The 24227-nt window shown below is 37.5% G+C and overlaps 1 pseudogene across 1 annotated transcript in view; it reads left to right on the forward strand.

Annotated features, from left to right (window-relative positions):
* The window catches only part of LOC309622306 (leucine-rich repeat-containing protein 37A2-like), a 54553-nt pseudogene that overhangs the window by 21512 nt on the left and 8814 nt on the right, over positions 1–24227 (forward strand). Inside the window, exons 7-12 of the transcript in view lie at positions 2114–2185; positions 5450–5521; positions 6153–6233; positions 12242–12313; positions 12860–12934; positions 22098–22216. The product of the transcript in view is annotated as a leucine-rich repeat-containing protein 37A2-like (transcript). The remainder of the gene's footprint in view (positions 1–2113; positions 2186–5449; positions 5522–6152; positions 6234–12241; positions 12314–12859; positions 12935–22097; positions 22217–24227) is intronic.

Below are 24227 nucleotides of genomic sequence, written 5' to 3' on the forward strand. Positions count from 1 at the left end.
AGGACGTTTCTGGTAGGGGAGCATTTGTGGAGCTGCTCCCACACATTGAGCTAAGGTTGTGATTCTTAAGTTATATCTTTTCTAGGGATTCTAGTTATGTCATTCTTAGGGACTTTGGTGGAAGTTGAAGGGGTGGAGACTTGACATGTTTCAATCTGCCAACTTGAAATAGCACAACTTCTTAGGAAACAATTTTGTATCCCTATTACATCCTAGACAAACTCGGGCAAATATGTATCAGGATACAAATACAAGAATGTTCAAAGTAGTATTGTTTTTGTTTAAATTTTATTTATTTATTTATTTATTTATTTATTTATTTATTTATTTATTTATGGCTGAGTTGGGTCTTCGTTTCTGTGCGAGGGCTTTCTCCAGTTGCGGCAAGCGGGGGCCACTCTTCATCGCGGTGCGCGGGCCTCTCACTATCGCGGCCTCTCTTGTTGCGGAGCACAGGCTCCAGACGCGCAGGCTCAGCAATTGTGGCTCACGGGCCCAGTCGCTCCGTGGCATGTGGGATCCTCCCAGACCAGGGCTCGAACCCGCGTCCCCTGCATTGGCAGGCAGACTCCCAGCCACTGCGCCACCAGGGAAGCCCAGCAGTATTGTTTTTAATAAATCAAAACTAGAAACATCTCAGTATACACCAACAGTTGAATGAATAAAGTGTGGTATAATCATACTTAGAAGTCATACACTTCATCAGAAACATAACGCAAGCCACATAAGTAATCTTAAATTTTCTGGTAGCCACTTAAAAACACAAGTAAAATGAAACGGATGAAATAAATGTTAATATCTTTTACTTAACCCTTATTTACAAAATATTTTCATTTTAACATGTAATCATTATATACATTATTAATAAGATATTCTATGTTTTTTTCATACTAAGTATTTAAAACTATCCAAAGTGTTATCATATCTACATGTAATCAATCTAAAAATTAATGAGAGAATCTATATTTTTTTCCCATACCAACTCTTTGAAATCACAATTTGGTTGCTAAATTTTATTACAAATACTTGATCGGTATTGAGATTTCATAAAATTTACAGTCAAAAATGTAGTATCACATATGCAAATTGTTGCTAACATAAACATTTTCCAATAATTACATTGAGTATCAGTTTTTAAAATTTTAATTTTAAAATAATTGAAATTAATTAAATTAAAAATTCAACTCAGTCACATTAGCCACTTTCAAATACTCAGAAGCCTCATGTAGTTGGACATGCAACACTACATACTACAGGCAAAAATAAAATAATTTTACAAAATAATGTTGAATGAAAGAAGCAGTGTGGAAAATAATACATATAATATGATTCCACTTATATAAAGTTCAAGAAGAAGCAAGACTAAACTGTGTTGTTTATGGCTGATAGAGAAAAGGCAAAACTACATTTAAAAAGCAAGGAAATTATTATTAAAGTCAGGATAGTGGTTCCCTCTAGGAAGTCAGAGAGAGGGTTGTGATTGGAAAAGGGCACACGGGGTCTTCTGGGATGCTGGCAGGATTCTTTCCTGACATGAATGGTATTACGTGGGGGTCTGTTTTGTAATTATTAAACAGTTGAACAGTTGTTCAATTGAATTATTGAACAGTTATGTATATTTTATGCACATTTTAGTTTTCAAAAAATTTTTAATGCGGGAAAAAATCAGATGGCTTCATTTGCCCTGATACAGCTGTGTGTGGGACTTCCCAATAAGGTTTGGGGAAAGAGAGGAGGGAAGGGCAGCTCTGCAACGTTGGTGCCACCCAGAGCTGGGTTCTAACAGAGACTTCGTGATCTAGAGAGTAGGCATTAACTATATGATTTGGTGGGAAGAGTGGGTGGGGCGTGGGTGTGTGTGGGTGTGTGTGTGTGTGTGTGTGCGCGCACGCGTGCACATGCGTGATGGAGAGAGATGGACAGAAAGGAGGACGTGAAAAGAAGGTTTAAATGAAAACAGAGCAGAAATCACCATCCCTAAATTAGATAAGAATTAGGTTGTTTCGGTGGCACCATTACCCAGCTTTCCTCCACATATAGGAGTTAGTCCTATGTAGTACATAGTTGTAGTTATTTTGCAGTTTGATCCAGAAATAACCTTTTCATTTTTCAGAATTCTCAGTGAAAATTATTTGACTGAATTACATAAGGACTCCTTTGAAGGCTTGCTATCCCTCCGATATTTGTAAGTGAATCATATTTATTTATGAGTTCTTATCTATAAAGTAGATTATCTATAAAATAATTAAGGGGTTCAAGTTAGATAATCTCTTCAGTTTCTCCTAGCAATAAAATTCTACAATTCTTTAAGTCTGTGTAGGGTCCCAGCCCATCACTAGCACTATATATCTCCTATTCATTTTTAATTTTTTCATTATATAGACAAGGTATAGATAGAAAAATACACTTTAGTTGTAGAGGAAAAGTGGTAATGAGGTCTGAGCAATTATAGACTCCCATATGAACCTTGTTATATAAGTGTTCATATACTCTCCATCTGTATTTATATTTTGTTTATGACCTATGGATCAAATCTGGCCCACAGTCCGTTTTTATACAGTCCATAAGTTAAAAGTGATTTTCTAAAGGGCTGTAAACGAGAAAAAAAAGACACGAAGAAAAATATGTGACAGAGACTGTATGTGGCCTGCAAAGCCTAAAATATTTACTTATCTGGTCTTTACAGAAAAGGTTTGAAAAAGTTGGTTTAGTGAAATGAGAGGAATTAAAGTTAACCTCAAATTGTCCCCTACAGGACAAGAAAATATAGAACGCTTACATTAATATGAATGCCATTAACTCATAACTTTGATAATTTAATCTAAATTAAATTAACATTTAAATATTAAATATTTAAGTAGATGAAGTATGTAAACAGTATTGTCAAGGGACTTCCCTGGTGGTCTAGTGGTTAAGACTTTGCCTTCCAGTGCAGGGGGTGCGGGTTCGATCCCTGGTCAGGGAGCTAAGATCCCACATGCCTCATGGCCAAAAAACCAAAACATAAAAAAAAAAGAAGCAATATTGTAACAAATTCAATAAAGACTTTAAAAATGGTCCACATCACAAAAAAAATAATCTGAAAAAAAAAATCAGTATTGTCAAGAACACATTAAGTTACCAAAAGAACAAACTGTTGTTAAGGATTTCGATGCAGGAATTGTGATACCAATATTAAGAATGTTTAAGATGATGGTTAAGTGGTATATTTAGAAATGTTTACACTAAATAAGCATATCAGAAATGCCCCTAACAAAAATCTCTCCAGCCTTTTTTTTTTCTGTTTTTTGTTTGTTTGTTTGTTTTGTTTTTTGGGCCACGCCACACGACTTGCGGGATCTTAGTTCCCTGACCAGGGATTGAACCCAGGTCCCCAGCAGTGGAAGCGCCGAGTCCTAACCCCTGGACCGCCAGGGAATTCCCTCTCCAGCTTCTTTATCAAAGAGGAAATGCTTGCCTCGTATTTCCTTTATTTAGGGATAAGGAGATAACTGTGTTTTTTGCTATAAAAGCTCAGTTTTTGTCCTTTGTCCATGGCATCCAAAGCTGTGTATGTCATTAATCCTTATTAAGCCAATTAATGATCCTCTTTAGCAAATAGATTCTTCTTGCAAATATAAAAGGCTTAAGGGAAGTGGGTATAAAGAGCCTCACATGACCCTAAAAATAGTTCTTTTAATTATCAAACCTTCCAAACCTTAAGGGGCAATCACCTTTATATTAGTCTCTTCTCTGCCATCTGGGCTCCAAACCTTACACAGTTTGGAGAAAAACAAATAAGATAACTGCACAGTGGAATAGGCCCTTCATTACTTCTACTATGTAATACTTTATAATCTGATTATTTCAGGTTAGCGTAAGTACTCTCATTCTTTAAAAAAAAAAAAAGCCAATCAATAAGAAAGCGAAAAAAGAATATGCTAATCAGCACTACGCCTAGTGTTGTAAACACGAAGATGGGTAAGACAGGACTCCTTTTAGCAACTCATGATCTCACAGGGAAAATAAACATATAAGCTCAAACCATAATGACATGGTTGTGGAGGCACCATGAAGTAATAAAACTACGTTTCTTTTAAAACAGTCATTTCCTCCTTCTATCCACTCCCCAGCTATTTGTTGATTTTATAAATATTTGAGTTTGCTTTATGTCCGCACGTAGGCTTTAAACGTGAGAGACGATGCACATAAGCAGGATCTAGTCCATACTTTGAAGGAGTTTATGCTCAGAGGACATGGGTTGCAAAAATAGCTATATTTAAAGAAAGAAATGAATATGGGCAATGAGAGCTATAAGTTGGTATTGGAGCACAAAAGAGGGAAAAAAGACTTCAAATTGGATCCGGGAAGATGTTACTAGAGCAATGCTGTTTAAACGGGACCTCGAAGGGCCGTTGGGTATCAATGACAGACAACTTGGGAAGAATAAGCTTGCAAAAGGAAAGTGGGAGAAAGGCAAAACACAGGAAAAATACTCTGAGTACCTGTAGAGTACAAGTGGGAAGAGTAGGAGATTAGAGCCAGATCATCTAGGGCTTTGGAGGCCAAGCCAAGGATAACATGTCAAGCTACCATGTTACCACAGCAGTGCTTTAGGACAAGCTTTAGCCTGCAACAGAACCAACCACTTGGAGGGCTTGTGAAAACACAGGCTCCACCCCCATAGTTACTGATTCAAGAGGTCCAGAGTAGGGCTGAGTATTTGTATCTTCAATAAGTTCACAAGTGATGCTGGTATATGAGAACCACTTCCGGAGGGTTAATCTGGTGATCGCGTGGAGGATGGCTTAGAAAGGGAGAGGGTAGAGATGGAAACACCAGTCAGAAGACAGTTATACCCATCCAGGTGAAATGAGAGACTAAGCTGGAATCAATGGAAATAAGATAGTCAGCTATAGTCAAGAGTAGGTATTTTCGAATAAAAGTCAATATGATAGAAAGTGTAATACTGAATTAAAGTTACATATTAATGAGAGAAGTAACTTCCTTTCAAGTTGTGTGAAAGGGTATCTTTTATTTCTTCTGGTAATGAATTGACCTAGAAAAACAGAACTATACTGGGAGGTGTGTAAATATAAGAATATTCCTTTTAATATTGGAAATTATAATGATATATAGAGATAAAAACTTTGAGCTCATAATCCAGAATTTGGTGAGACCACGAAAGGTGGAATCTAATCAATGCTTCTGCTCTTGGGAAAGATTACCTCCAAAATCTATCAAGATCCATAGTTGTATATTTAATTTATGAAGATCCTGAAGGTGAGACTCTTAAGAGAGGTGAAGGCAGGGTTAGGGGCTCTGGAAGGTTCAAGTAATAATTCCTAAGGTTTGGAGTTTAGACCAAAGCTTCTTATTTATTATTATCATTCTAAAGTCTACTAGTTATTCCTACTAATTAGATATCTAATAGCTAATTGAGGCAATATTTTCCTTTTACTTTTCCTAGAGATTTATCCTGCAATAAAATACAGTCTATCGAAAGACGTACATTTGAACCACTACCTTTTGTGCAGTTTATGTAAGTTACAAGTATAACTTCATTATATTTGGAATTTTTGTAAAGCTTAATTTTTTATAAAATTAATTTGTTACTCATTTTGAAATATGATTAAAATTACTACTAAAATTTTGTAGCAAATCCTTTTTGTCTCTAGCAAAGATTAGTGTGAGAATTATTACACAGATCAGAGTGAATCATTATAGAGCAGTGGTTCTCAACCAGGGTGATTTTGCACACAGGTGACATCTGGTAGTGTCTGGAGACATTTTTGCTCGTCAGAACTGTATATGCTACTGGCATCTAGTGGACAGAGGCCAGAGATGCTACTAAACATCCAACAGTGTACAGGAGAGCCTCCCACAGCAAAGAATTATCCAGCCCAGAATGTCAATAGTGCTGCCTTTCTAGAGAAATAAAGATCACTTAACACAAGTATTTAATGAGCATTTACTATTTTGTATCTAATGCACCACATATATAATCATGAAAGTGTAAATCATAATGTCTTCCACAGTGAGATTTCTTTAGTGTATGGAGGGAGTAGTGTTGTTATGTTTCATCATATATAAATTAGAATTATTGCCAAAGGATAAATGTTCTGAAAGAATATATATTTTTCTTCTTCTTTTGCTTGTGTCTTTTTTTGTAGAAATCTTAGTTGCAATTTACTCACAGAACTGAGCTTTGGAACGTTTCAGGCCTGGCATGGAATGCAGTTTTTACACAAGTTGTAAGTGAAATCGAAGATGAATACGTGTAAAAAACTGTGTGTAAAAGCATCATGCAGTTATTGGTTAGCTGGGTGTAAGCCCAGTATGAATTCTGGAAAGTATGTCTTGAGAGCCATTTTTTTTTTTTTTTTTTTCAAATGAGGAAACTAAGGCACAAAGAGGCCAAGAGACTTGTTTAACTCATATATATGAAACGCTCTGCTTTCCATAGTACTGATCTTTGGCACGGGCAATAAAAGGCACCAAGCAAAAACACTCAAATTAGCATTGTCATGGAATCCCACTGATGTCTCTCCGATATGCGAATGGTCCATGAAGTTCCACTTTTGAATTTCACTTTGATTCCTGCTCATGTGCAAAGTTCCTAACTGCTTAAAATGTATGCAACACAGAGCTGCAAAGAGCTAAGTTTAGCACCGAATTCGTCAGCGAGCAAAAGGTGTGGGTGCTTCCCCAACCATTATTAGCTCTTTTAAAAGGTAAAGCAGAAAGAATTCCTGAACGCCCACCACAGGGCTCTCCCCAGCCACCCAGAACATTATTTTTCAAACAGCATATATCTCTGAAGTGAATTATCTGTGGCCAATAGGAAGCTTTGAGGTGTGGAAAAAGACGTTGTTTGTGTTCAGCTGTAGTGTGAGAAATACAAAGAAAATACATTGCTGTAGCCTAATTCAATATACTTTCTTTGCTGACTACTCTTCAGTAAGGAGTGTGGGTTTTACACCCTTTCAGCTCAAAAATTCTGTGATTTCTCATGGCACAAGGAAATGAGAGTGGGTACGTTCAATGGCCCGAAGGCGATTTTAGACTCAAGGTAAAGAGCTCTTCTACACCTGGCTTTGGAAAAGACTCTCTTACCTGTCTTGTGGTTCAGAAATCCAGTTTCACACAGTTCATTTTGGGTTAATGAAGGTGCTGAGGCTGTGTCTGGAGCTGGATTAGCAATTCCTGCAGATGCCTATCTTTAGCGGCCTCCTTCCTTTTCCTTGTTAGTGTGCTGATGCCTACCTTGGGGAGAGAGCACCGAGGGTCAGTTTTTCTTTTGCCAGCACACCGGAGAGCAGGCTCATGAGGTCCCTTCACCAGGAGGTTTTAGTAGCGTCAATACAACGTCTTAAACTCACCTCGTTTCCTAAACATCCTATAACACCAAGAGTTCCTTATAAGAATCAGAGTTTCACTATAGTTATGTAGGCAACACAGGAAAATACCTTGTGGAAATAAATAAATAAATCACAGTTTAAAAATTAATGAACTCCTTCAGAAACATTCACTGAGTGCCATGCCCACTGTGTGTCAGCACTGTACTAAGTGCTGGGGATACAAAGACGCATAGGGCAGGGACTTTGTCCCCAAGAAGCTTTCATCCTGGAAGGAGAAAGATGGATGTTGATGGGAAAACATATATGAGAGCCATTCTAGCATCTGTGCAGCAGGGTAACAAGGTGAGGAGGGGGGTGATGAAGTAGACAATGGGTGGTCGGTTAGAAAAGATTTGTAATGGAAGAGGCACCAACTTGTTCCTTTTGAATTTGTGTTCCTCTTAAATGACAGAAAAAGGTAGTGAAGGAATCAAAACTATCTGGTGTTGGAAATAAATTAGTACTGTACTCCTAAAACTCATTCACAGTTACTTTCAAAAGATTGTCACAGTATACTAAGTCTTTGTTTTGGGCTAAGTCTTTCTAATAGACAAAGCTAATTGGCTTCAGGAAACATTTGCCATGGTGAGATACAGACTTTATTGCATCTCTTTCCAAAGGCAAGCCACCAAGGGAAGATGCCGCCCTCGAGTTAAGTCATTTTACTACCTATGATGACATATTACTGGGGTGTTTATAAGTTGCCTGCATTAAATAAGTTTGGCAAAGGGCCCCAGCTGAGGTGGATTTATCATGAATTCAATGAAGCTTAGGCTTCAGGGCTCCTCACTTGCATAGGTCCCTTCCAAGGTCTTGAGAGGGGTCCTAGCGATTTTTGTATTCATAACTGTGCATGTTTTTATTAGACAGGATTTCCCAAAGTAGATGAGGTTCAGGCCCCACAAAACCTTGATTCATCACCGGGTTTCAGGTAATTATAAGTCAGTAGGTTTCTTGAATGAAGCCTCTATGTTATTGACAAACATCAGGTGAAGTAGTTAGCAGTGTGGTAGTCTATTTGAAATCCGAAATCGACCTCAAAGATGAGCTAAGAGCTTATTAATTAATAAAGTACCACTTTTTGAATGGTGGTAGTAATCGTATCTCTTTCAGATAAAATCAGGAATGAAATATATTATGGAAAACCAGCAGTGGTTGATAATCCTAAATGTTAAGTCTACTTTTTTTTCTGACTTTAAAGTGTTTCTCCTTCATTCACCTATGCAGGTCCAGACTGATGGCTTATTTTTAAAAATTCTTTTAGTCACTTCACTGGTCCTAGCAATACAAGCTCCATGATTTTAGAAACTGAAGGACTCTACAATGTAGAAAGGCTATATAACTTAACCAGACAGAGGACATTCACATGCTGGCTTGTCTGTGGTACATCAATATTGTACCAAGAACATAAGCACTAAGAGAGAATAAGAGGAAAATCAAAGCCTTATCCCTATTGAATTGTTTACCCCATTGTTGAGAGTATCAATGAGGTAGGTGTGGCCACACTATGAAGGCAAATTGAGCTGCGGTCACAGAGCCGCTCTAATGCTCCCCCAGTCAACTAGCATTGGTCTCCTTTCAATAGCTATGTACACACAAAAGCTTACACACTTCAGGGTGTTGTCGTCACTTTTTGCTGTGTACTAGAATCCTGGCAGCTTCTCAGATTTAGAAAGGCACAAACGCTAAAACCAAAACTAACTTGGGTCTGTCCTTTGGGTCTGTGATTTAGGGTGGCTGTTTTATTTGTAAGAGTTCAAAATTTTGAGATTGTCACACCTAGCAACTACTATACTTTTCTTCTCCCAACTGCATCTTATTCTTCCCACCTGTAGTATTTTCTCCCATTCTATATGTTTTTTCACTTTCTTGATAGTGTCCTTTGAAGCACAAACTTTTTCATTTTTATAAAATCCAATTCATCTATTTTTCCTTTGGTTGTTTCTGCTTCTGGTATCATATCTAAGAAACGGTTGTCTAATGCAAGGTCATAAAGATTTACGCCTGTGTTTTCTTCTAAGAGTTTTACAGCCTTAGCTCTTACATTTGGATATTTGATCCATTTGGAGTTAATTTTCTTGCATGGTGTGACGTGTAGGAGTCCAGCTTCATTATTTTGTGTGTGGATGTACAGTTGTCCCAGCATCACGTGGAAAGACTGTTCTTTCCACATTGAATTGTTTTGGCACCCTTGTTGAAAATCAGTAGACCATAAATATGAGGGTTTATTTCTATACTGTCAATTCTGTTCCATTGATTTACATGTCTGTTCTTATTCCAGTAGCACACTGTGATTGCAGTCGCTTTGAACTGAGTTTTGAAACCAGGGTGTGTGAGTCCTCCCACTTTGTTCTTTACCAACATTGTTTTGGTTATTCTGTTTCCTTGAATTGCCATATGAATTTTAGAATTAGCTTGGCAATTTCTGGAAAGAAGTCAGCTGGGATTTTGATAGGAATTGCAATGGAACCATAGGTCGATTTGGGAAGTAGTGAAATTTTAATAAGATTATCTTCCAGTCCATGAATCCAGCATGTCTTTCTATTTATTTAGATCTTCTTCAATTTCTTTCAACAGTTTTGTACTTTTCAGTGTGAATCTTGCACTTACTTGGTTAAATTTTTCCCTAAGTATTTTATTTGTTTTGATGCTGTTACACATGGAATTGTTTTCGTGATTTCATTTTTGGATTACTCATTGCTGGTGTGTAGAAATAATATTGATCTTATATCCTACAACCTTGCTGAACTCATTTATTAATGCTAACAGTTATTTTCCTAGATTCCCAGGAATATGTCTTGTGGTCTTCCAGTTTCCCAGGAATACATTGGAACATTTCAAAGTCTCTGTGGACATCTCATTCCTCAGCTTTTCTTTTTAAGCTTTCCGGTTGGGCTGTTTTTTGCCCCGAACTGTTATCCATTGCCTCATGCAACCGCCATGTTAAAATATTTGCTTGAAAATGTTTTCCAAAAATGCCACCTGAGGAGAGGCTTTTCTCACTAGACAGCTCTCAGTCAGGTCAAAGGCAAGCCTTTCAAGTGAGGTCTTCCAGGGGACCACCAGACATGTAAAACAATGACAGTTCTTTGGGAATGAGGCTTTGAAGGACCTCCCAGTCCATGCTGCTCCTCCTGGTACCAGGGATGTGGGCTGTTTTTCAAGGCTACCACTGGCATGGAGAGCAAAGGTCAAGGACAAGTTCAAGCAACACAGATCTCATTGTTCTTACAGAAATTAATTTGTTTTCCTTGAATAAATTGCTCCCCAATTTGCTGCAAGCCTGTTGGTTAAATTTCCAGAGTTCCGAAAAAGTTGATTCTGACCATTTTTGCCAGTTTTGTTGTTGTTGTTGTTGTTGTTCTTGTTCTTGTTGCTTCTATGGAGGGATGAATTGTCAGATGTCCTTCCTCCATCATTTTTACTGAGTTTCCTGCAATATCTTTTAAAATCTCTAAAGTCTCAATGACCATAGGCTAATTAAATATTTATCATGGGAGATGATTAAGGAAAAAATAAATAAAAAGAGAAATAAATAAATAAATAAATAAAAAGAGAAAATATAATTCTCATAGAGGCTTTCCCAGATGTGTAGATGAAGTTTGAAAAGGTATTTCTATATTTAGTGCTCTCAAAATTACGGTTAAAGTAACAGATGTTTTAAACCCCCCCCCCGCCCCCCACTTTTTTTTTCATTCAGGTTAAACACAGGCTTTAGAGTCAGAACTGAGTTCAAATTCCAGCTCTGCTTCTTACTAGCTTGATGACTTAGGACAAGTTATATAACTTCTCTGTGCCTCAGTTTCCTCATTTGTACAATGGGGTAATATATCTATCACATAAGGTTACTGTGAGGATTAAATGTTAAATGCTGATCACAGATGCGTGGCAACCCAAAAGATATTAGTTTTGATAATTATTTTACAATATTCGCAAAAATACGTTAATAATTCTTGAGTAGAGTTAACCTAAAGTCAGATATTCTTTTCTTTCTTCCTGTTTCTTTTGGGTTTTTCCCCCCCCCCCCCTTATTTGTTTTAAGGAACTAAGGAAAAAGAAAGAAAGAACTAAGAAGAAAATCTATTCCAGCATTTTGGAATAAAATTTTGTTCCCCAAAATTAATTTGTTTATTTTATTGATATATAAACAAAATGTTATTTATTTATTCAGCAAACATTTATTAAATACCTAGTAAATATTAGGCACTGTGTCAGGCACAGGAATAATAATGACAATAAAGTGTGGTCCCTGCTCTCAAGTTGCTGGCAATCTAGGAGACTGACAAGTAAACAGGTGATTACATACACAGTAACAAAGGCTATGATACAGGAATACGCATGGGACTATGTGATGGGAGTATGGCTTTCACCAGTTCCTCTTGGATTTATCTCTTCTTCTTTGGCTCCAGAACCAAGGAATTAGCCCTATTTTTGTCTTTCACTGGGTAGTTTAAATCATGAAATGTTAAAAAATTTGTAGAGATGAAAGAAAAACACCTTGAATTATGGAGGATACTAGAAATAGTACTTTTTTACAGAGCAAGGGCTTCCTACCAGCATAGTCACTTCTAGGGTTTTTAACCTGAAAAGTTCTTTGGCATATTTTGTCTTTACTAGCCACTTTTTTTTCTATTTGTTTGTTTGTTTGTTTGTTTGTTTCTCTTCTCCACTTTATCATCTAGAGACCTGGGTAGTTCCCAATGAAAGAGTGTTTTACAGATGCTAAGGGTGATTTATGGGTAAAGACAGAAAATGATTTTTTTTTTAAACCTTCACGTTCCGTACCAAAAAAAAAAATGAATATAAGCTTTCATGGAAGTAATCGAAAATGCAGATAATTTAAATTCCATTCCATTTTTCAGAATTCTCAATCATAATCCTTTGACAACAGTTGAAGATTCTTATCTTTTTAAATTGCCAGCATTAAAATATTTGTAAGTATTGCAACAGTTTCATGGCTCATGAGATAATTTCTGCTCTTTTTTACTTTCGTCAAAGATTGAGTACTTTGGCTAAAAAGTCATAATTTAGATTTTAACTGGGTTATTGAAAATAAAAGTTATTGGCAAAGAAAACGATTAAGAAAGAATATACATGGGTAAGACAGCCAGCAGAGAATGAGAACAGTGTTGAAGAACACATATAGATATGGAACATGTAGATGCATGTAGGAATATTATTTATCCCAGAAAGCAAAAAGGAATAAGGGGTACATTATTTTTTTTTAAAGAGAGTGATCAAAAGAGGTAGATGCAATTGAAAATGAGAAGTTAGGATAATAAAAAATGATTGTACCGTTCAGCACCAAGGCCATTAATTTGATGATGCAAATTTAAATTTCTTCAATAAGAGCTCTTTGGAATTATCATGTATGGCAAGTAAGAAGCCAGAATTGAAGTAATCACATGTTAAGTATCTTTTTAAGTTTAGAATTTTTGTCTTTGGGTTTTATATCATGCATGTTTGGGCTTCTCCTTCAGAGACATGGGAACAACACAAGTGGCACTTACAACAATTGAAAGCATCCTCATGATGACCCTTGAATTGGAAAAACTGTAAGTTGATTTTTCTTACATTTGTTTTCACTCAATTGTTTTTTTAGGTTTGTTGTATTATTTTCTTAAGTCAGGTTTATTTATGTATAATTTTCACTTAACAAAATTCACTATTTTTAAATATACAGTGTGATGTGTTTTGACAAACGTATAGTTCTGTAGCCACCACCACATTTGAGGTAAAGAAAACTTCTGCACTCCCAAAAGACCCCTCATGTCCCTTTGTAGTCAATCCATCCTCCTCCCGCTACCAGCCCCTGGCAACCACCAATCTGATTTTTGTCCGTATAATGTTGCCTTTTCCAGAATATCTTATAAATGAAATCATGTGGTATGTAGCCTTTTGTTTTTGGCTTCTTTCACTTAGCCAGTCTCTTTGGAGAGTCATCTGTTTTGTTGCACCTGTCAGTAGTTCATTCCTTTTTATTGCTGAGTAGTATTCTAGTTGTGTGGATACACAGTTTGTTTACGCATTCATCATTTGATGAACATTTGAGTTGTTTCTAGTTTTTTTTGGCTATTATGAACAAAGCCTCTGAAAACACTCACATGTGTGTGTGAACATATGTTTTGTGCAAGCATATGTTTTCATTTCTTTGGGGTGAAATACCTAAGGGTGGGATTGCTTCATCATATGCTAAGTGCATATTTAACTTTTTAAGAAACTGCTAAACTGTTTTCTAAAGTGCCTGTGCCATTTTGCTTTCCCACTAGCAGTCTATGAGAGTTGCAGTTGCTCCACATCTTCAACTGATCCTTATATTTGTTTTCTAAAAACGTCTAACCTTTCTAGTAGGTGTGTAGTTGCATCTCGTGGTTTTTGCCACATTTTGCATTTCTGTAATAGCTGATGATGTTGAGTGTCTATTCATGTGCAAATATCTTTTTAAATGAAGTGTCTGTTCAAATCCGTTTTTTAATTGGATATTTATATTGAGTTTTAAGAGTGCTTTATATGAAAAGCAATGGAAAAAGTCCTTTCTCCTAGATATGTGTTTAGTAAATATCTTCTCCCAGATTGTGACTTATCTTCATTGTATTAAAGTGTCTCTGAAGACTAGATGTTTTAAATTTTTGATGAACTCTAATTTAGCAATTTGTTTTCATATTTATTTAATTTATTTGGTTGTGCTGGGTCTTAGTTGCGGCAGATGGGCTCCTTAGTTGCGGCTCATGGGCTTCTTAGTTGTGGCATGCGAACTCTTAGTTGCGGCATGCATGCGGGATCTAGTTCCCTGACCAGGGATCGAACCCAGGCCCCCTGCATTGGGAACTCGGAGTCTTAACCACCAGGGAAGTCCCTTAGCAGTTTTTCTTAGATGGTTTGTGCTTTTTTGTGTCTTATCTAAGAAATCTTTGTGTGAGACCCCATTGTCTGACCCAAAATCACAAAGGTTTTCTCCTATGTTTTCTTCCAGAAGTTGTATAGTTACATTTAGGTCTATGATTCATTTTGAGTTAACTTTCATATATGTTGTGAGGGAAGGGTCAAGTTTCATTTTCTTGCAGTTTAAAAAACTATTTCTTTAGGACCGTATTGTGACAGTTTATTACACAACTAACTGCACCTTAAATTGTGCCATCCCCCCTCCAATATGGCAAGCTAATAGAAACTTTCTGTTATGCCAAGGCTAGCTGAGGGGATTGCATGAGATTAGTAGGCGGAAAGGGCCCTGCGTTTAGCAGTCTGTTCCAACCGTCTTTGTCAGGTCAGCTGACAAATGACTGTCTTCACCACGCCGTCACATCTGTTGGTCACTGCTCTAGCCTCATCTTCCTCAGCCTTCCACAGCATCTGCCGCAATTGCGATCCCTCTCTTGTCAGCTAGATGCCCTCCTCTCTGGATATTAAAAATTATTTCCCTATGTAACTACAATACTGTTAACACACAGTATTGAAGAAATTAAATTCCTACACAATAATATTACCTAATAAAGAGTTGCTATTCAAATTTCCCCAATTGTCTCTCTCATATAATATCATTTCTTTTAACAGCTTTTTGAGGTATAATTGACATACAGTAATCTGTGTTCACACACACACATACATACACACCACGAAGACATCATCAAAATCAAAATGTCCATCACCTCAGAAAGTTTCTTAATGTCTCTTTGTAATTCTTCCTTCCCATCGTTCCTTGCCCTTCCCAATCGCCAAGCAACCATTGATCTGCTTTCTGTTTGCATTTTCTAGAATTTTATGTAAATGGAATCATACAGTGTATACTTTTTTCTAACTGGCCTCTAACTCAGCATGATTATTTTAATCTTCATCCATATTGTTGTATATATCAGTAATTCATTTCTCTTTATTGCTGAATAGTATTCCATTATATGGATGTACCACAATTGATCTATTCACCATTGATGGGCATTTGAGTTGTTTCAGTCTTTGTCTACTACAGATAAAGTTGCTATGAATATTTGTGTACAAGTCTTTGTATGGATGTATGCTTCCATTTCCCTTGGGTAAATACCTGCAAGTAGAATGGCTGGATCATTGGTAAGTGTATGTCTACGTTTTTAAAAAATACCTATTTTCCATAGTGGTTTGATCATTTTACATCTCTACCAGCAGCGTTTGAGAGTTGCATTTTCTTCACGTTGCGGCCAACACTTGCTATGCTCAGTATTTTTAATTTTAGATAGTTTAATAGGTGTGTAGTTGTATCTCACTGTAGCATCCCTAATGATTAATCATGTGAAACAGCTTTTCATATGCTTATTTTGCATCTGTATCTCTGAATCTTTTATCTGTACTTTTCTGGAATTTTGAGAGTTCTTTATATATTCTGGAAATTAGTCCTTTATCCAATATGTAAGTTGCTAAGTATTTTCTCCCATTCTGTGACTCATCTTTTCATTCTCTCAGGAGTGTCTTTTGCAGGGCAGAAATTCTTAATTTTGATGGTGTCTGATTTATCTATTTTTTTCTTTTATGGATTATGCTTTTGGTGTTGTATCTAAGAAATCTTGCCTAACTCAAGGTCATAAAATTTTTCACCTGTTTTGTTCTAGAAGTTTTATAGTTTTATGTTTTTTAGTTCTATGTTTTACATTTAGATCTCTAAACCAATTTGACTTCATTTCTGTACATGGTTTGGATGGAAGTTCATTTTTTTTTTTTTTTTTTTGCACCTGGATATTCAATTGTTCCAGCATCACTTGTTGAAAAGACGATCGTTTCTCCACTTAAATGCCTTTGAACCCGAAAGTCAGTTATCCACATCTCTCTACTTCTGAACTTTCTATTCTGTTCCCTTGATCTTTCTGTCTATCTTTACACTACTATCACAATGTCTTGAAAGTGTAGCTTCATAAGCCTTGAAATCAGTTACTGTTAGTTCTTCAACTTTGTTCTTTTTCAAAGTTGTTTTAGTTATTCTAAATTTTATTTCCATATGAATTTTAGAATTAGCTTGTCAATTTCTATAGAAAAGCCTACTGGGATTTTGATCTATAAATCAATTTGGGGAGAATTGATGTCTTAGCAATCTTGAATCTTCTGATCCATGAATACATTATATCTCTCCAGTTATTTAGGTCTTCCTTAATTTCCCCCCAGCAATATTTTACACTTTTCCGTGTGCAAGTCTTTTACATCTTTTGTCAGATTTATTCTAAGTATTTTATATGTTTGATTCTGTTATAAGTAGTATTTTAAAACTTTGATCTCTGCTTGTTTGTTGAGATAAATTAATCTTTTTGTATGTTGATCTTGTACCCTGCAAACTTGACAAACTCATTTGTTAGTTCCAGTAGCATTTTTGTAGATTCTATCAGGTTTTCTACATAATCATGTTATCTGCAAATAAAGATAGTTTTACTTCTTCCTTTCCATTCTGAATATCTCTTTTCTTTTCGTTGCCCTATTGCACTGGCTAGAACCTTCAGTGCAATGTGAAACAGAAGTAATGAGAGCAGACATCCTTGCCTTTGTCCTGATCCTGGAGAGAAAGTACTTTGTCCTTCACCATTAAATATGATGTTAGGTTTTTTGTCGAAGTCATTTATCAAGTTGAGGAAGTCTCCTTCCATTCCTAGTCTACTGAGGGCTGTTTTTTTCTTTAATCAGGAATGGATGTTAGATTTTTTTCATTCTTTTCCAGCATCTATTGCAATGATTATGCGATTTTTCTCTTCTTTTCTTTTCTTAATTTGTTTATTTATTTTTGGCTGCATTGGGTCTTCATTGCTGCACGCAGCCTTTCTCTAGCTGTGGCGAGCAGGGACTACTCTTCGTTGCAGTATGCAGGCTTCTCCTTGTGGTGGCTTCTCTTGTTGCAGAGCACGGGCTCTAGGTGCACGGGCTTCACTAATTGTGGCACATGGGCTCAGTAGTTGTGGCTCACGGGCTCTAGAGCGTAGGCTCAGTAGTTGTGGTGCACGGGCTTAGTTGCTCCGTGACATGTGGGATCTTCCCCGACCAGGGCTCAAACCCATGTCCCCTGCACTGGCAGGTAGATTCTTAACCCCTGCCCCACCAGAGACGTCCTGATTTTTCTTTTTTAGTGTACTAAGTTGGGTAAATTGATTTTCAAATATTAAACCAACCTTTCCTTCTTGAGATAAACCCCACTTGGTCATGATGTATCATCTTTTTATATATTATTGGATTTGATATGCTAAAATTTTGTTAAGAGTTTTTGCCTCTGTGTTCATGAGAGATTTTGGTCTATAGTTTTCTTGTAATGTCATTGTGTAATCTTGATACGGTGAAAGTTGGCCTTATAAATAGGTTGGGAGGTATTCCCTTCTCTTCAACTTTCTGGTAGAGTTTGTGTAGAATTGGCATTATTTTATTCCTTAAGTGTTCGGTAGAATTTCTCAGTTAAGCCACCTGGACTTGAAGCTCTCTTTGTTGGAAGGTTTTAAACTGCACATCCAATTTCTTTAGTATCTTTATTCTTGAATAAACTTTAGTAGCGCATGTCTTTCAAGGAATTTGTCCATTTCATCTTGAATTTATTGGTATAAAGCATTCTATAATATTCTCTTATTATCCTTTTAATATCTATAGTATTTTTCTGTTTTGCATTTTATTTATTTCTACTTTGATCTTTATTGTGTTCTTTCTTCTCTGTGATTAATTTGCTCTCGTTTTTCCAGTTTAAGGTGGAAGTTGAGGAAGCTGAGTACAGCGTTAGCAATATCCCATATGTTGACATATTATGTTTTCAGTTTCAGTGAGTTCAAAATAGTTTCTGATTTCCCTTTTGATTTCTTCTTTGACCACAAAGTTACTCAGAAGTGTGTTGTTTAGTTTCCAAAGATCTGGAGATTTTTCGGATTTGTTAATTTCTAATTTAATTCCATTGTGGTCAGAGACATATATCGAATGACTAAAATCCTTTAAAAATTTTTTTTAAGTTTTTTTTTTTTAATTTATTTTTTTGCTGCGTTGGGTCTTTGTTGCTTCGCGTGGGCTTTCTCTAGTTGTGGCGAGCAGGTGCTGCTCTTTGTTGCGCTGCACCGGCTTCTCATTGGATGGCTTCTCTCGTTGCAGAGCACGGGCGCTAGGTGCGTGGGCTTCAGTAGTTGGGGCACACAGGCTCTAGAGTGCAGGCTCAGTAGCTGTGGCGTACGGGCTTAGTTGCTCCGCGGCATGTGGGATCTTCCTGGACCAGGGATCGAACCTGTGTCCCCTGCATTGGCAGGCAGATTCTTAACCACTGAACCACCAGGGAAGTCCCAATTCCAGTATTCTTAATCTTTTGTGTAGATCCATATTCCAATCTGGTGTCATTTTGCTTCTGCTTAAAAATACTTCTTTTAACATTTCTTATAGTGAAAGTCTGCTAGTAATGAATTCTTTCAGCTTTTGTATGTCTGAGATAGTCTTTATTTTGCTTTTGTTTTGACAGATCTGGGTATAGAATTCTAGCTTGATAGAATTCAATTCACTACTTTAAAGGTGTTATTCCACTGAGTTCTCGTTTACATTGTTTCCAACAAGAATTCTGCTGTCATTGTTATCTTTGTTCCTCTGTATGTAGTGTATAGTTTTTTCCTCTGGCTGCTTTTAAATTTTTCTCTTTATTGCTGGTTTTGAGCAATTTGACTATTTTTTGTGCCTTGGTGTAGTTTTGTCCATGTTTCTTATGCTTAAAGTTCATTGATCTTCTTGACTTTGTGAGTTTATAGTGTTTACCATTTTGGGAAAATTTTGGCTATTATTTCTTCAAATTTTTATTTTTCTCCTCTCCTTCATGGACTCTAGGTACACATGTATTAGGCCACTTGAAGTTGTTGCACGACTCACTGATGCTCTATTCATTTTCGTTGTTGTTTTGTTTTGTTACTCTTTTTGTTTCATTTTGGATCGTTTCTATTACTATGCCTTAATGTTCACTGACCCTTTCTTCTGCAGTGTCTAATCTGCCATTAACCTCGTTCAATGTCTTTTTCATTTAGACATTGTTTTTAATCTCTAGAAGCTCAATTTGGGTCTGTTTTACATTTTCCATGCCTGTACTTAACATTTTCAGGGTTTAGTCTGGGTTTTTTAACATATGAAATACAGTTATAATAACTTTTCTTCATGTATAATAACTTTTTAAATGTTCTTTTCTGCCAATTCTAACATCTGTATAGATGATGGGTTAGTTTTGATTGATTGCCTTTTCTCCTCAGTATGGGTCACATTTTCCTACTTCTTTGCATGCTTGGCAATTTTTCATATGATCCCAGATATTGTGAGTTTTAGTTTATTGTGTGCTATATATATTTATATTCCTGTAAAATGCTTGGGCTTTGTTTTGGGTGAAATTAAGTTACTCAGAACAATTTTATTCTTTTAGGTCTAGCTTTTAAGATTCCTTGGGTAGGAGTCCAAGTAGCCTTTAGTCTGGAGCTCGTTATTTGCACCTACTGAGACAAGTCCTTTCTGAGTATCATGAGGTTTTCCAGTCTGACTTGTAGGAACAGGTACTATTCCTACAACCCTGTGTGATATCCAGTTATTCTTATTATTAATCCTTTCATGTGGTTCTTTTCCTGGCATCAAGGGATTCCTCACACAAATGTACTGACCAATACTTTGTTGAATTCTCAAGAGATCCCTCTGCATATCTCCAGAGTTCTTTGTCTGTGCACTTCTTTTCTCTCTGATACTCTGCTTTGTGAACTCTAGTTACCTTGGTTTTCCCAGACTCTCAGCTCCATTTCCTCAGTCAGGGAGTCCACCAGTCTCTGCCTGGACTTCTCTTCCCTGTACCATGACCTGGCAACTCTCTCAGAGAAGTAAGTTAGGGCAATTATAGGGATCACTTCATTTATTTCCCGTCTCCTGGGGATCAATGAACTTTATTGCGTGAGGTCCAGTTTCTTGCAAACTGTTGTTTCATATGTTCTGTCTGATATTTTCATTGTTTCAGGTGGGAGGTTAAATTGGACCTTGTTGGGGCTTCCCTGGTGGCGCAGTGGTTGAGAATCTGCCTGCCAATGCAGGGGACACGGGTTCGAGCCCTGGTCTGGGAAGATCCCACATGCCGCGGAGCAACTAGGCCCGTGAGCCACAACTACTGAGCTTGCACATCTGGAGCCTGTGCTCCGCAACAAGAGAGGCCGCGATAGTGAGAGGCCCACGCACCACAATGAAGAGTGGCCCCCGCTTGCCACAACTAGAGAAAGCCCAAAAAAAAAAAAAAAAATTGGACCTTGTTACTTCATCTTGGCCAGAAGCCAATAACATTCTTTAAGTCTGTTTTGTTTTGATACAGGGTCCAATTAAAGATTAGGCATTGCATGTCGTGTCTTTGTTTCCTTTAATCTAGAATATTTCCCTCCTTTTTTTTTTTTTTTTTGGTCTTTTATGACGTTGGCATTTTTGAAGAGTCTGAGCCAGTTGTCTTGTAAGTTGCCCCACAATCTGGATTTGTCTGTTTCCTCATTAGATTCAAAGTAAACATTTTGGGAAAGAATACTATATAGGTGATGTATTCTTCATACTTCAGCACTTCAGGTGGCCCAGTGCTAAGTTTGATCACTTGACTAAGGTGGTATCTTCCATATCTCTCCATTGTAAAGTTATTTTTCCCCTTGGTAATTGATAAATAATATGTGGGGTGAGAGTTTGGGATCAGTGAAGATCCTACTTTCAAACAACTCTTCACCCAACTGTGCATCAGTGATAATCCTTGTCTGAATCGATTATTACATTGATAGTTGCAAAATGACACTTTCCTAATTCTGTCATTCCTTTTGCATTTATTAGCTGACATTATTCTATAAAGAAGAGCTCCCCCACTTTTCATTTTGAGTATCATTATGAACTCATGTGCTTTTTTTAAAATTAACTATGTTATACCTTATTATAATGATAATGTTATTCTTTGGAATGTTCCTTTTGTCCAGATTTGGCCAATGCGATCTCTGTTATTGTTTAACCACATGATGCTTTTTTTTTTTTTTAATAAGTTTATTTATTTATTTAGGCTGTGTTGGGTCTTCGTTTCTGTGCAAGGGCTTACTCTAATTGCGGCAAGCGGGGGCCACTCTTCATCGCGGTGCGCGGGCCTCTCACTGTCGTGGCCTCTACCGTTGTGGAGCACAGGCTCCAGACGCGCAGGCTCAGTAGTTGTGGCTCACGGGCCCAGTTGCTCCGCGGCATGTGGGATCTTCCCAGACCAGGGCTCGAACCCGTGTCCCCTGCATTAGCAGGCAGATTCTCAACCACTGCGCCACCAGGGAAGCCCACATGATGCTTTTTTATTACTAGAATAATTTGTAATATATTACTACTCACAAATAGGAACTGAGAAAGGGACTCCAGAAGGTGCGGTCTTATTCAGACTCTTCTTAGAAGTCTGCCTTCTTCCTGTGTACTCTCAACCCAAAGTGAGGCTTTTGGGTGGGAAGGAGATACTTCTGAATTAAACTACAGATCAATGTCACCCAATTCTAATCCCTATTCCCTTTTTGCTAGACATACCATACCTACTGCCATCCTAATCCTTCTGTTGGGCACCTCTCTCCTCCTCTATATTTATTTACAACAGTCAAGAGCAGCAATTGGCCAACCAGCCCTTATCCAGTTGTCCAGTCCATAGGCCTCAAGAACTCCTTTTTGCACTGGTCTGTGGTGGTCTTGGCCTACCTCTTCTACCTACTCAAGTAACTCTTTTACCACGAATTTAATTACCTGTGTTTCCATTTATAGGATCTTACCTAGCCGTATGGCCTGCTGCCTCTGCCAATTTAAAACTACTATTGAGGTTGTCTGTCAGACAGTCAAGCTGCGTTGTGACAGTGAATGCCTGACAGACGTCACACGTTGCGGTGAGTCTCAATTGCGGGATAATAAATTTTTAATTTAATTTTTTAATTTTTTAATTTTATTTTTAATCAATGATAAATTTTAAAATTAATGATGTAATTGCATTATTTTAATTCATTCATTCAGAGTTCCAGCTTCCTAAGTTTCTCAGAACTAGCCCTTGCTAAAAATCAGATTCTTGATTACATTATTAAGCTAATAATAGCTCAGTTACATTGTTAGCTTAATAATGTAAATGATCCACATACATAAAGGAACAAGAGAAAGGGCTGGAAGGGGGAAGGGAATTAACATTAATGGCCACATATCCTATGCTGTGCTCTCTGCAAACGAGAACTTATTCATATAGTGCATCACAGTTTGTAAACTGATTTTATATACATTAGGTCTCAAGTACCCTTTGTCTTATAGGACAGATATAAATATATTTTTGTTTATTTTGTTTGTTTCTGCAATTTTATACAGAGTACAAGAGATGCTGTTTTATGTCCTATTTGGAGCCTGAGAGTTTCTGGTTCCATAACCAGAAGCTGCTACCTAGCCCTTCTAATGGCTGGGAGAGCTAGTTTATTCTTAGACTGTCCAGCTCTGAACTTGCTCTGAATCTCAAGCTTTTCTATCCACAAAACACTCAGGGGCTTTCAACCATTTTTCTGTATATTAGATTTATTGGCACTAACTTGATGACTTCCAAAATGTGCTATCATGCCCAGGTAGCTTGAATACAGGTCTCTTTCAGTGATCGAGAGCACCTCATAAATAATAACACTTTGCTACTTGTATAAAGACAATATTGCTGATTTTTCAACACAATTTTATTTTTTTTTTGGCCGTGCCACACAGCTTGTGGGATCTTAGTTCCCCAAGCAGGGATTGAAGCCGGGCCACAGCAGGGAAAGTGCCGGGTCCTAACCACTAGACCACCAGGGAACTCCCCCAAACAATTTTTTTTACTAATTATATTACTCCCTTCTCCCCCAGAAGTGGGCAGTAAAGGCATTTTTAATCTCCTTTTACAGGTGAGGAAAAACAAGATCAGAGGTGTAAGTGCTATGACCCTAGTGCCCCGATCTCCTGTCCCCAGTTTGGGGCTCTCTGCAAGCCCATGCTCCTCCTTTCTCATGACCCTTCCCTCCTCCTTGACCCTCACCAAAAATACTTTTAATCCTTTTGGAAGAGAAGCCCAGCTACACAATGGTACACATTACCTTCACACAGTCAGAAGCTTTGGATGGTTCCCCAAGTATAGCTGGAAATATTAGAAGGAAAATGAAATGAAAGCAAAGTAGCCATCTGACAGAAGTTGCTTTTTCCCTTCTGCATTTTACGACCTCAAGTATTATTCCACTGATTTGTTGAACGTTCCACATTGGCATACAGTCTGGCAAATCTCTTAACTTATAGCCCAGATCCCTGCCCAAATTTTAGCAAAGAGCCAGGGCGGATATAGTGTTTTTTTCTGTATAGAGCCTTCTGTTACAGGGGCTGGGGTATATGGAAGCAGGGACTGAGCAAAGGACTCGGTGGGTGGGTGGAGAAGGACATGTCCAGATGACGACCTGTTAGCAGCGGTTGTTGTCGTGGTCATCTGTGACAGTAGCAAGAACGCAAGCACACTGAAGAGGTGGAGAGAGGAAGCCTCACACTCCTCTGCCTCTGAGGCAGGACAGGATGGGGTATGTGAATGTGAGGAGTCACAGTAGATCTGCGGAGAGTCCAGCTGAGTAGGGGAGTATTTGTCTTCCAGCCTTGGCTCTTCTTGAGTACTGGCCCCTGGGAACCAGTGGAGTAATCCTGAATATAGTTACTATATTTCACACTACAGAATTTTCTGAGTAGATAGCCACTTTTTCAGGAGATATCTTTTTCACATTTTGTTGTTGCCAGTCATAGGCTTAAGTGTGGGCTTCTTTTTCTCCTAAGTGGCACTCAGACGTTGACTGATTCCTAATTCATTTGGCTGTGGACTGACAAAAATCTGTCCCATCAGTCTTCAATGATCAAAAACAGTCT

This window comes from Balaenoptera borealis, assembly GCF_965194805.1.
Source record: "Balaenoptera borealis genome assembly, contig: HAP1_SCAFFOLD_2071, whole genome shotgun sequence".
In the NCBI taxonomy this organism is placed as follows: Eukaryota; Metazoa; Chordata; class Mammalia; order Artiodactyla; family Balaenopteridae; genus Balaenoptera; species Balaenoptera borealis.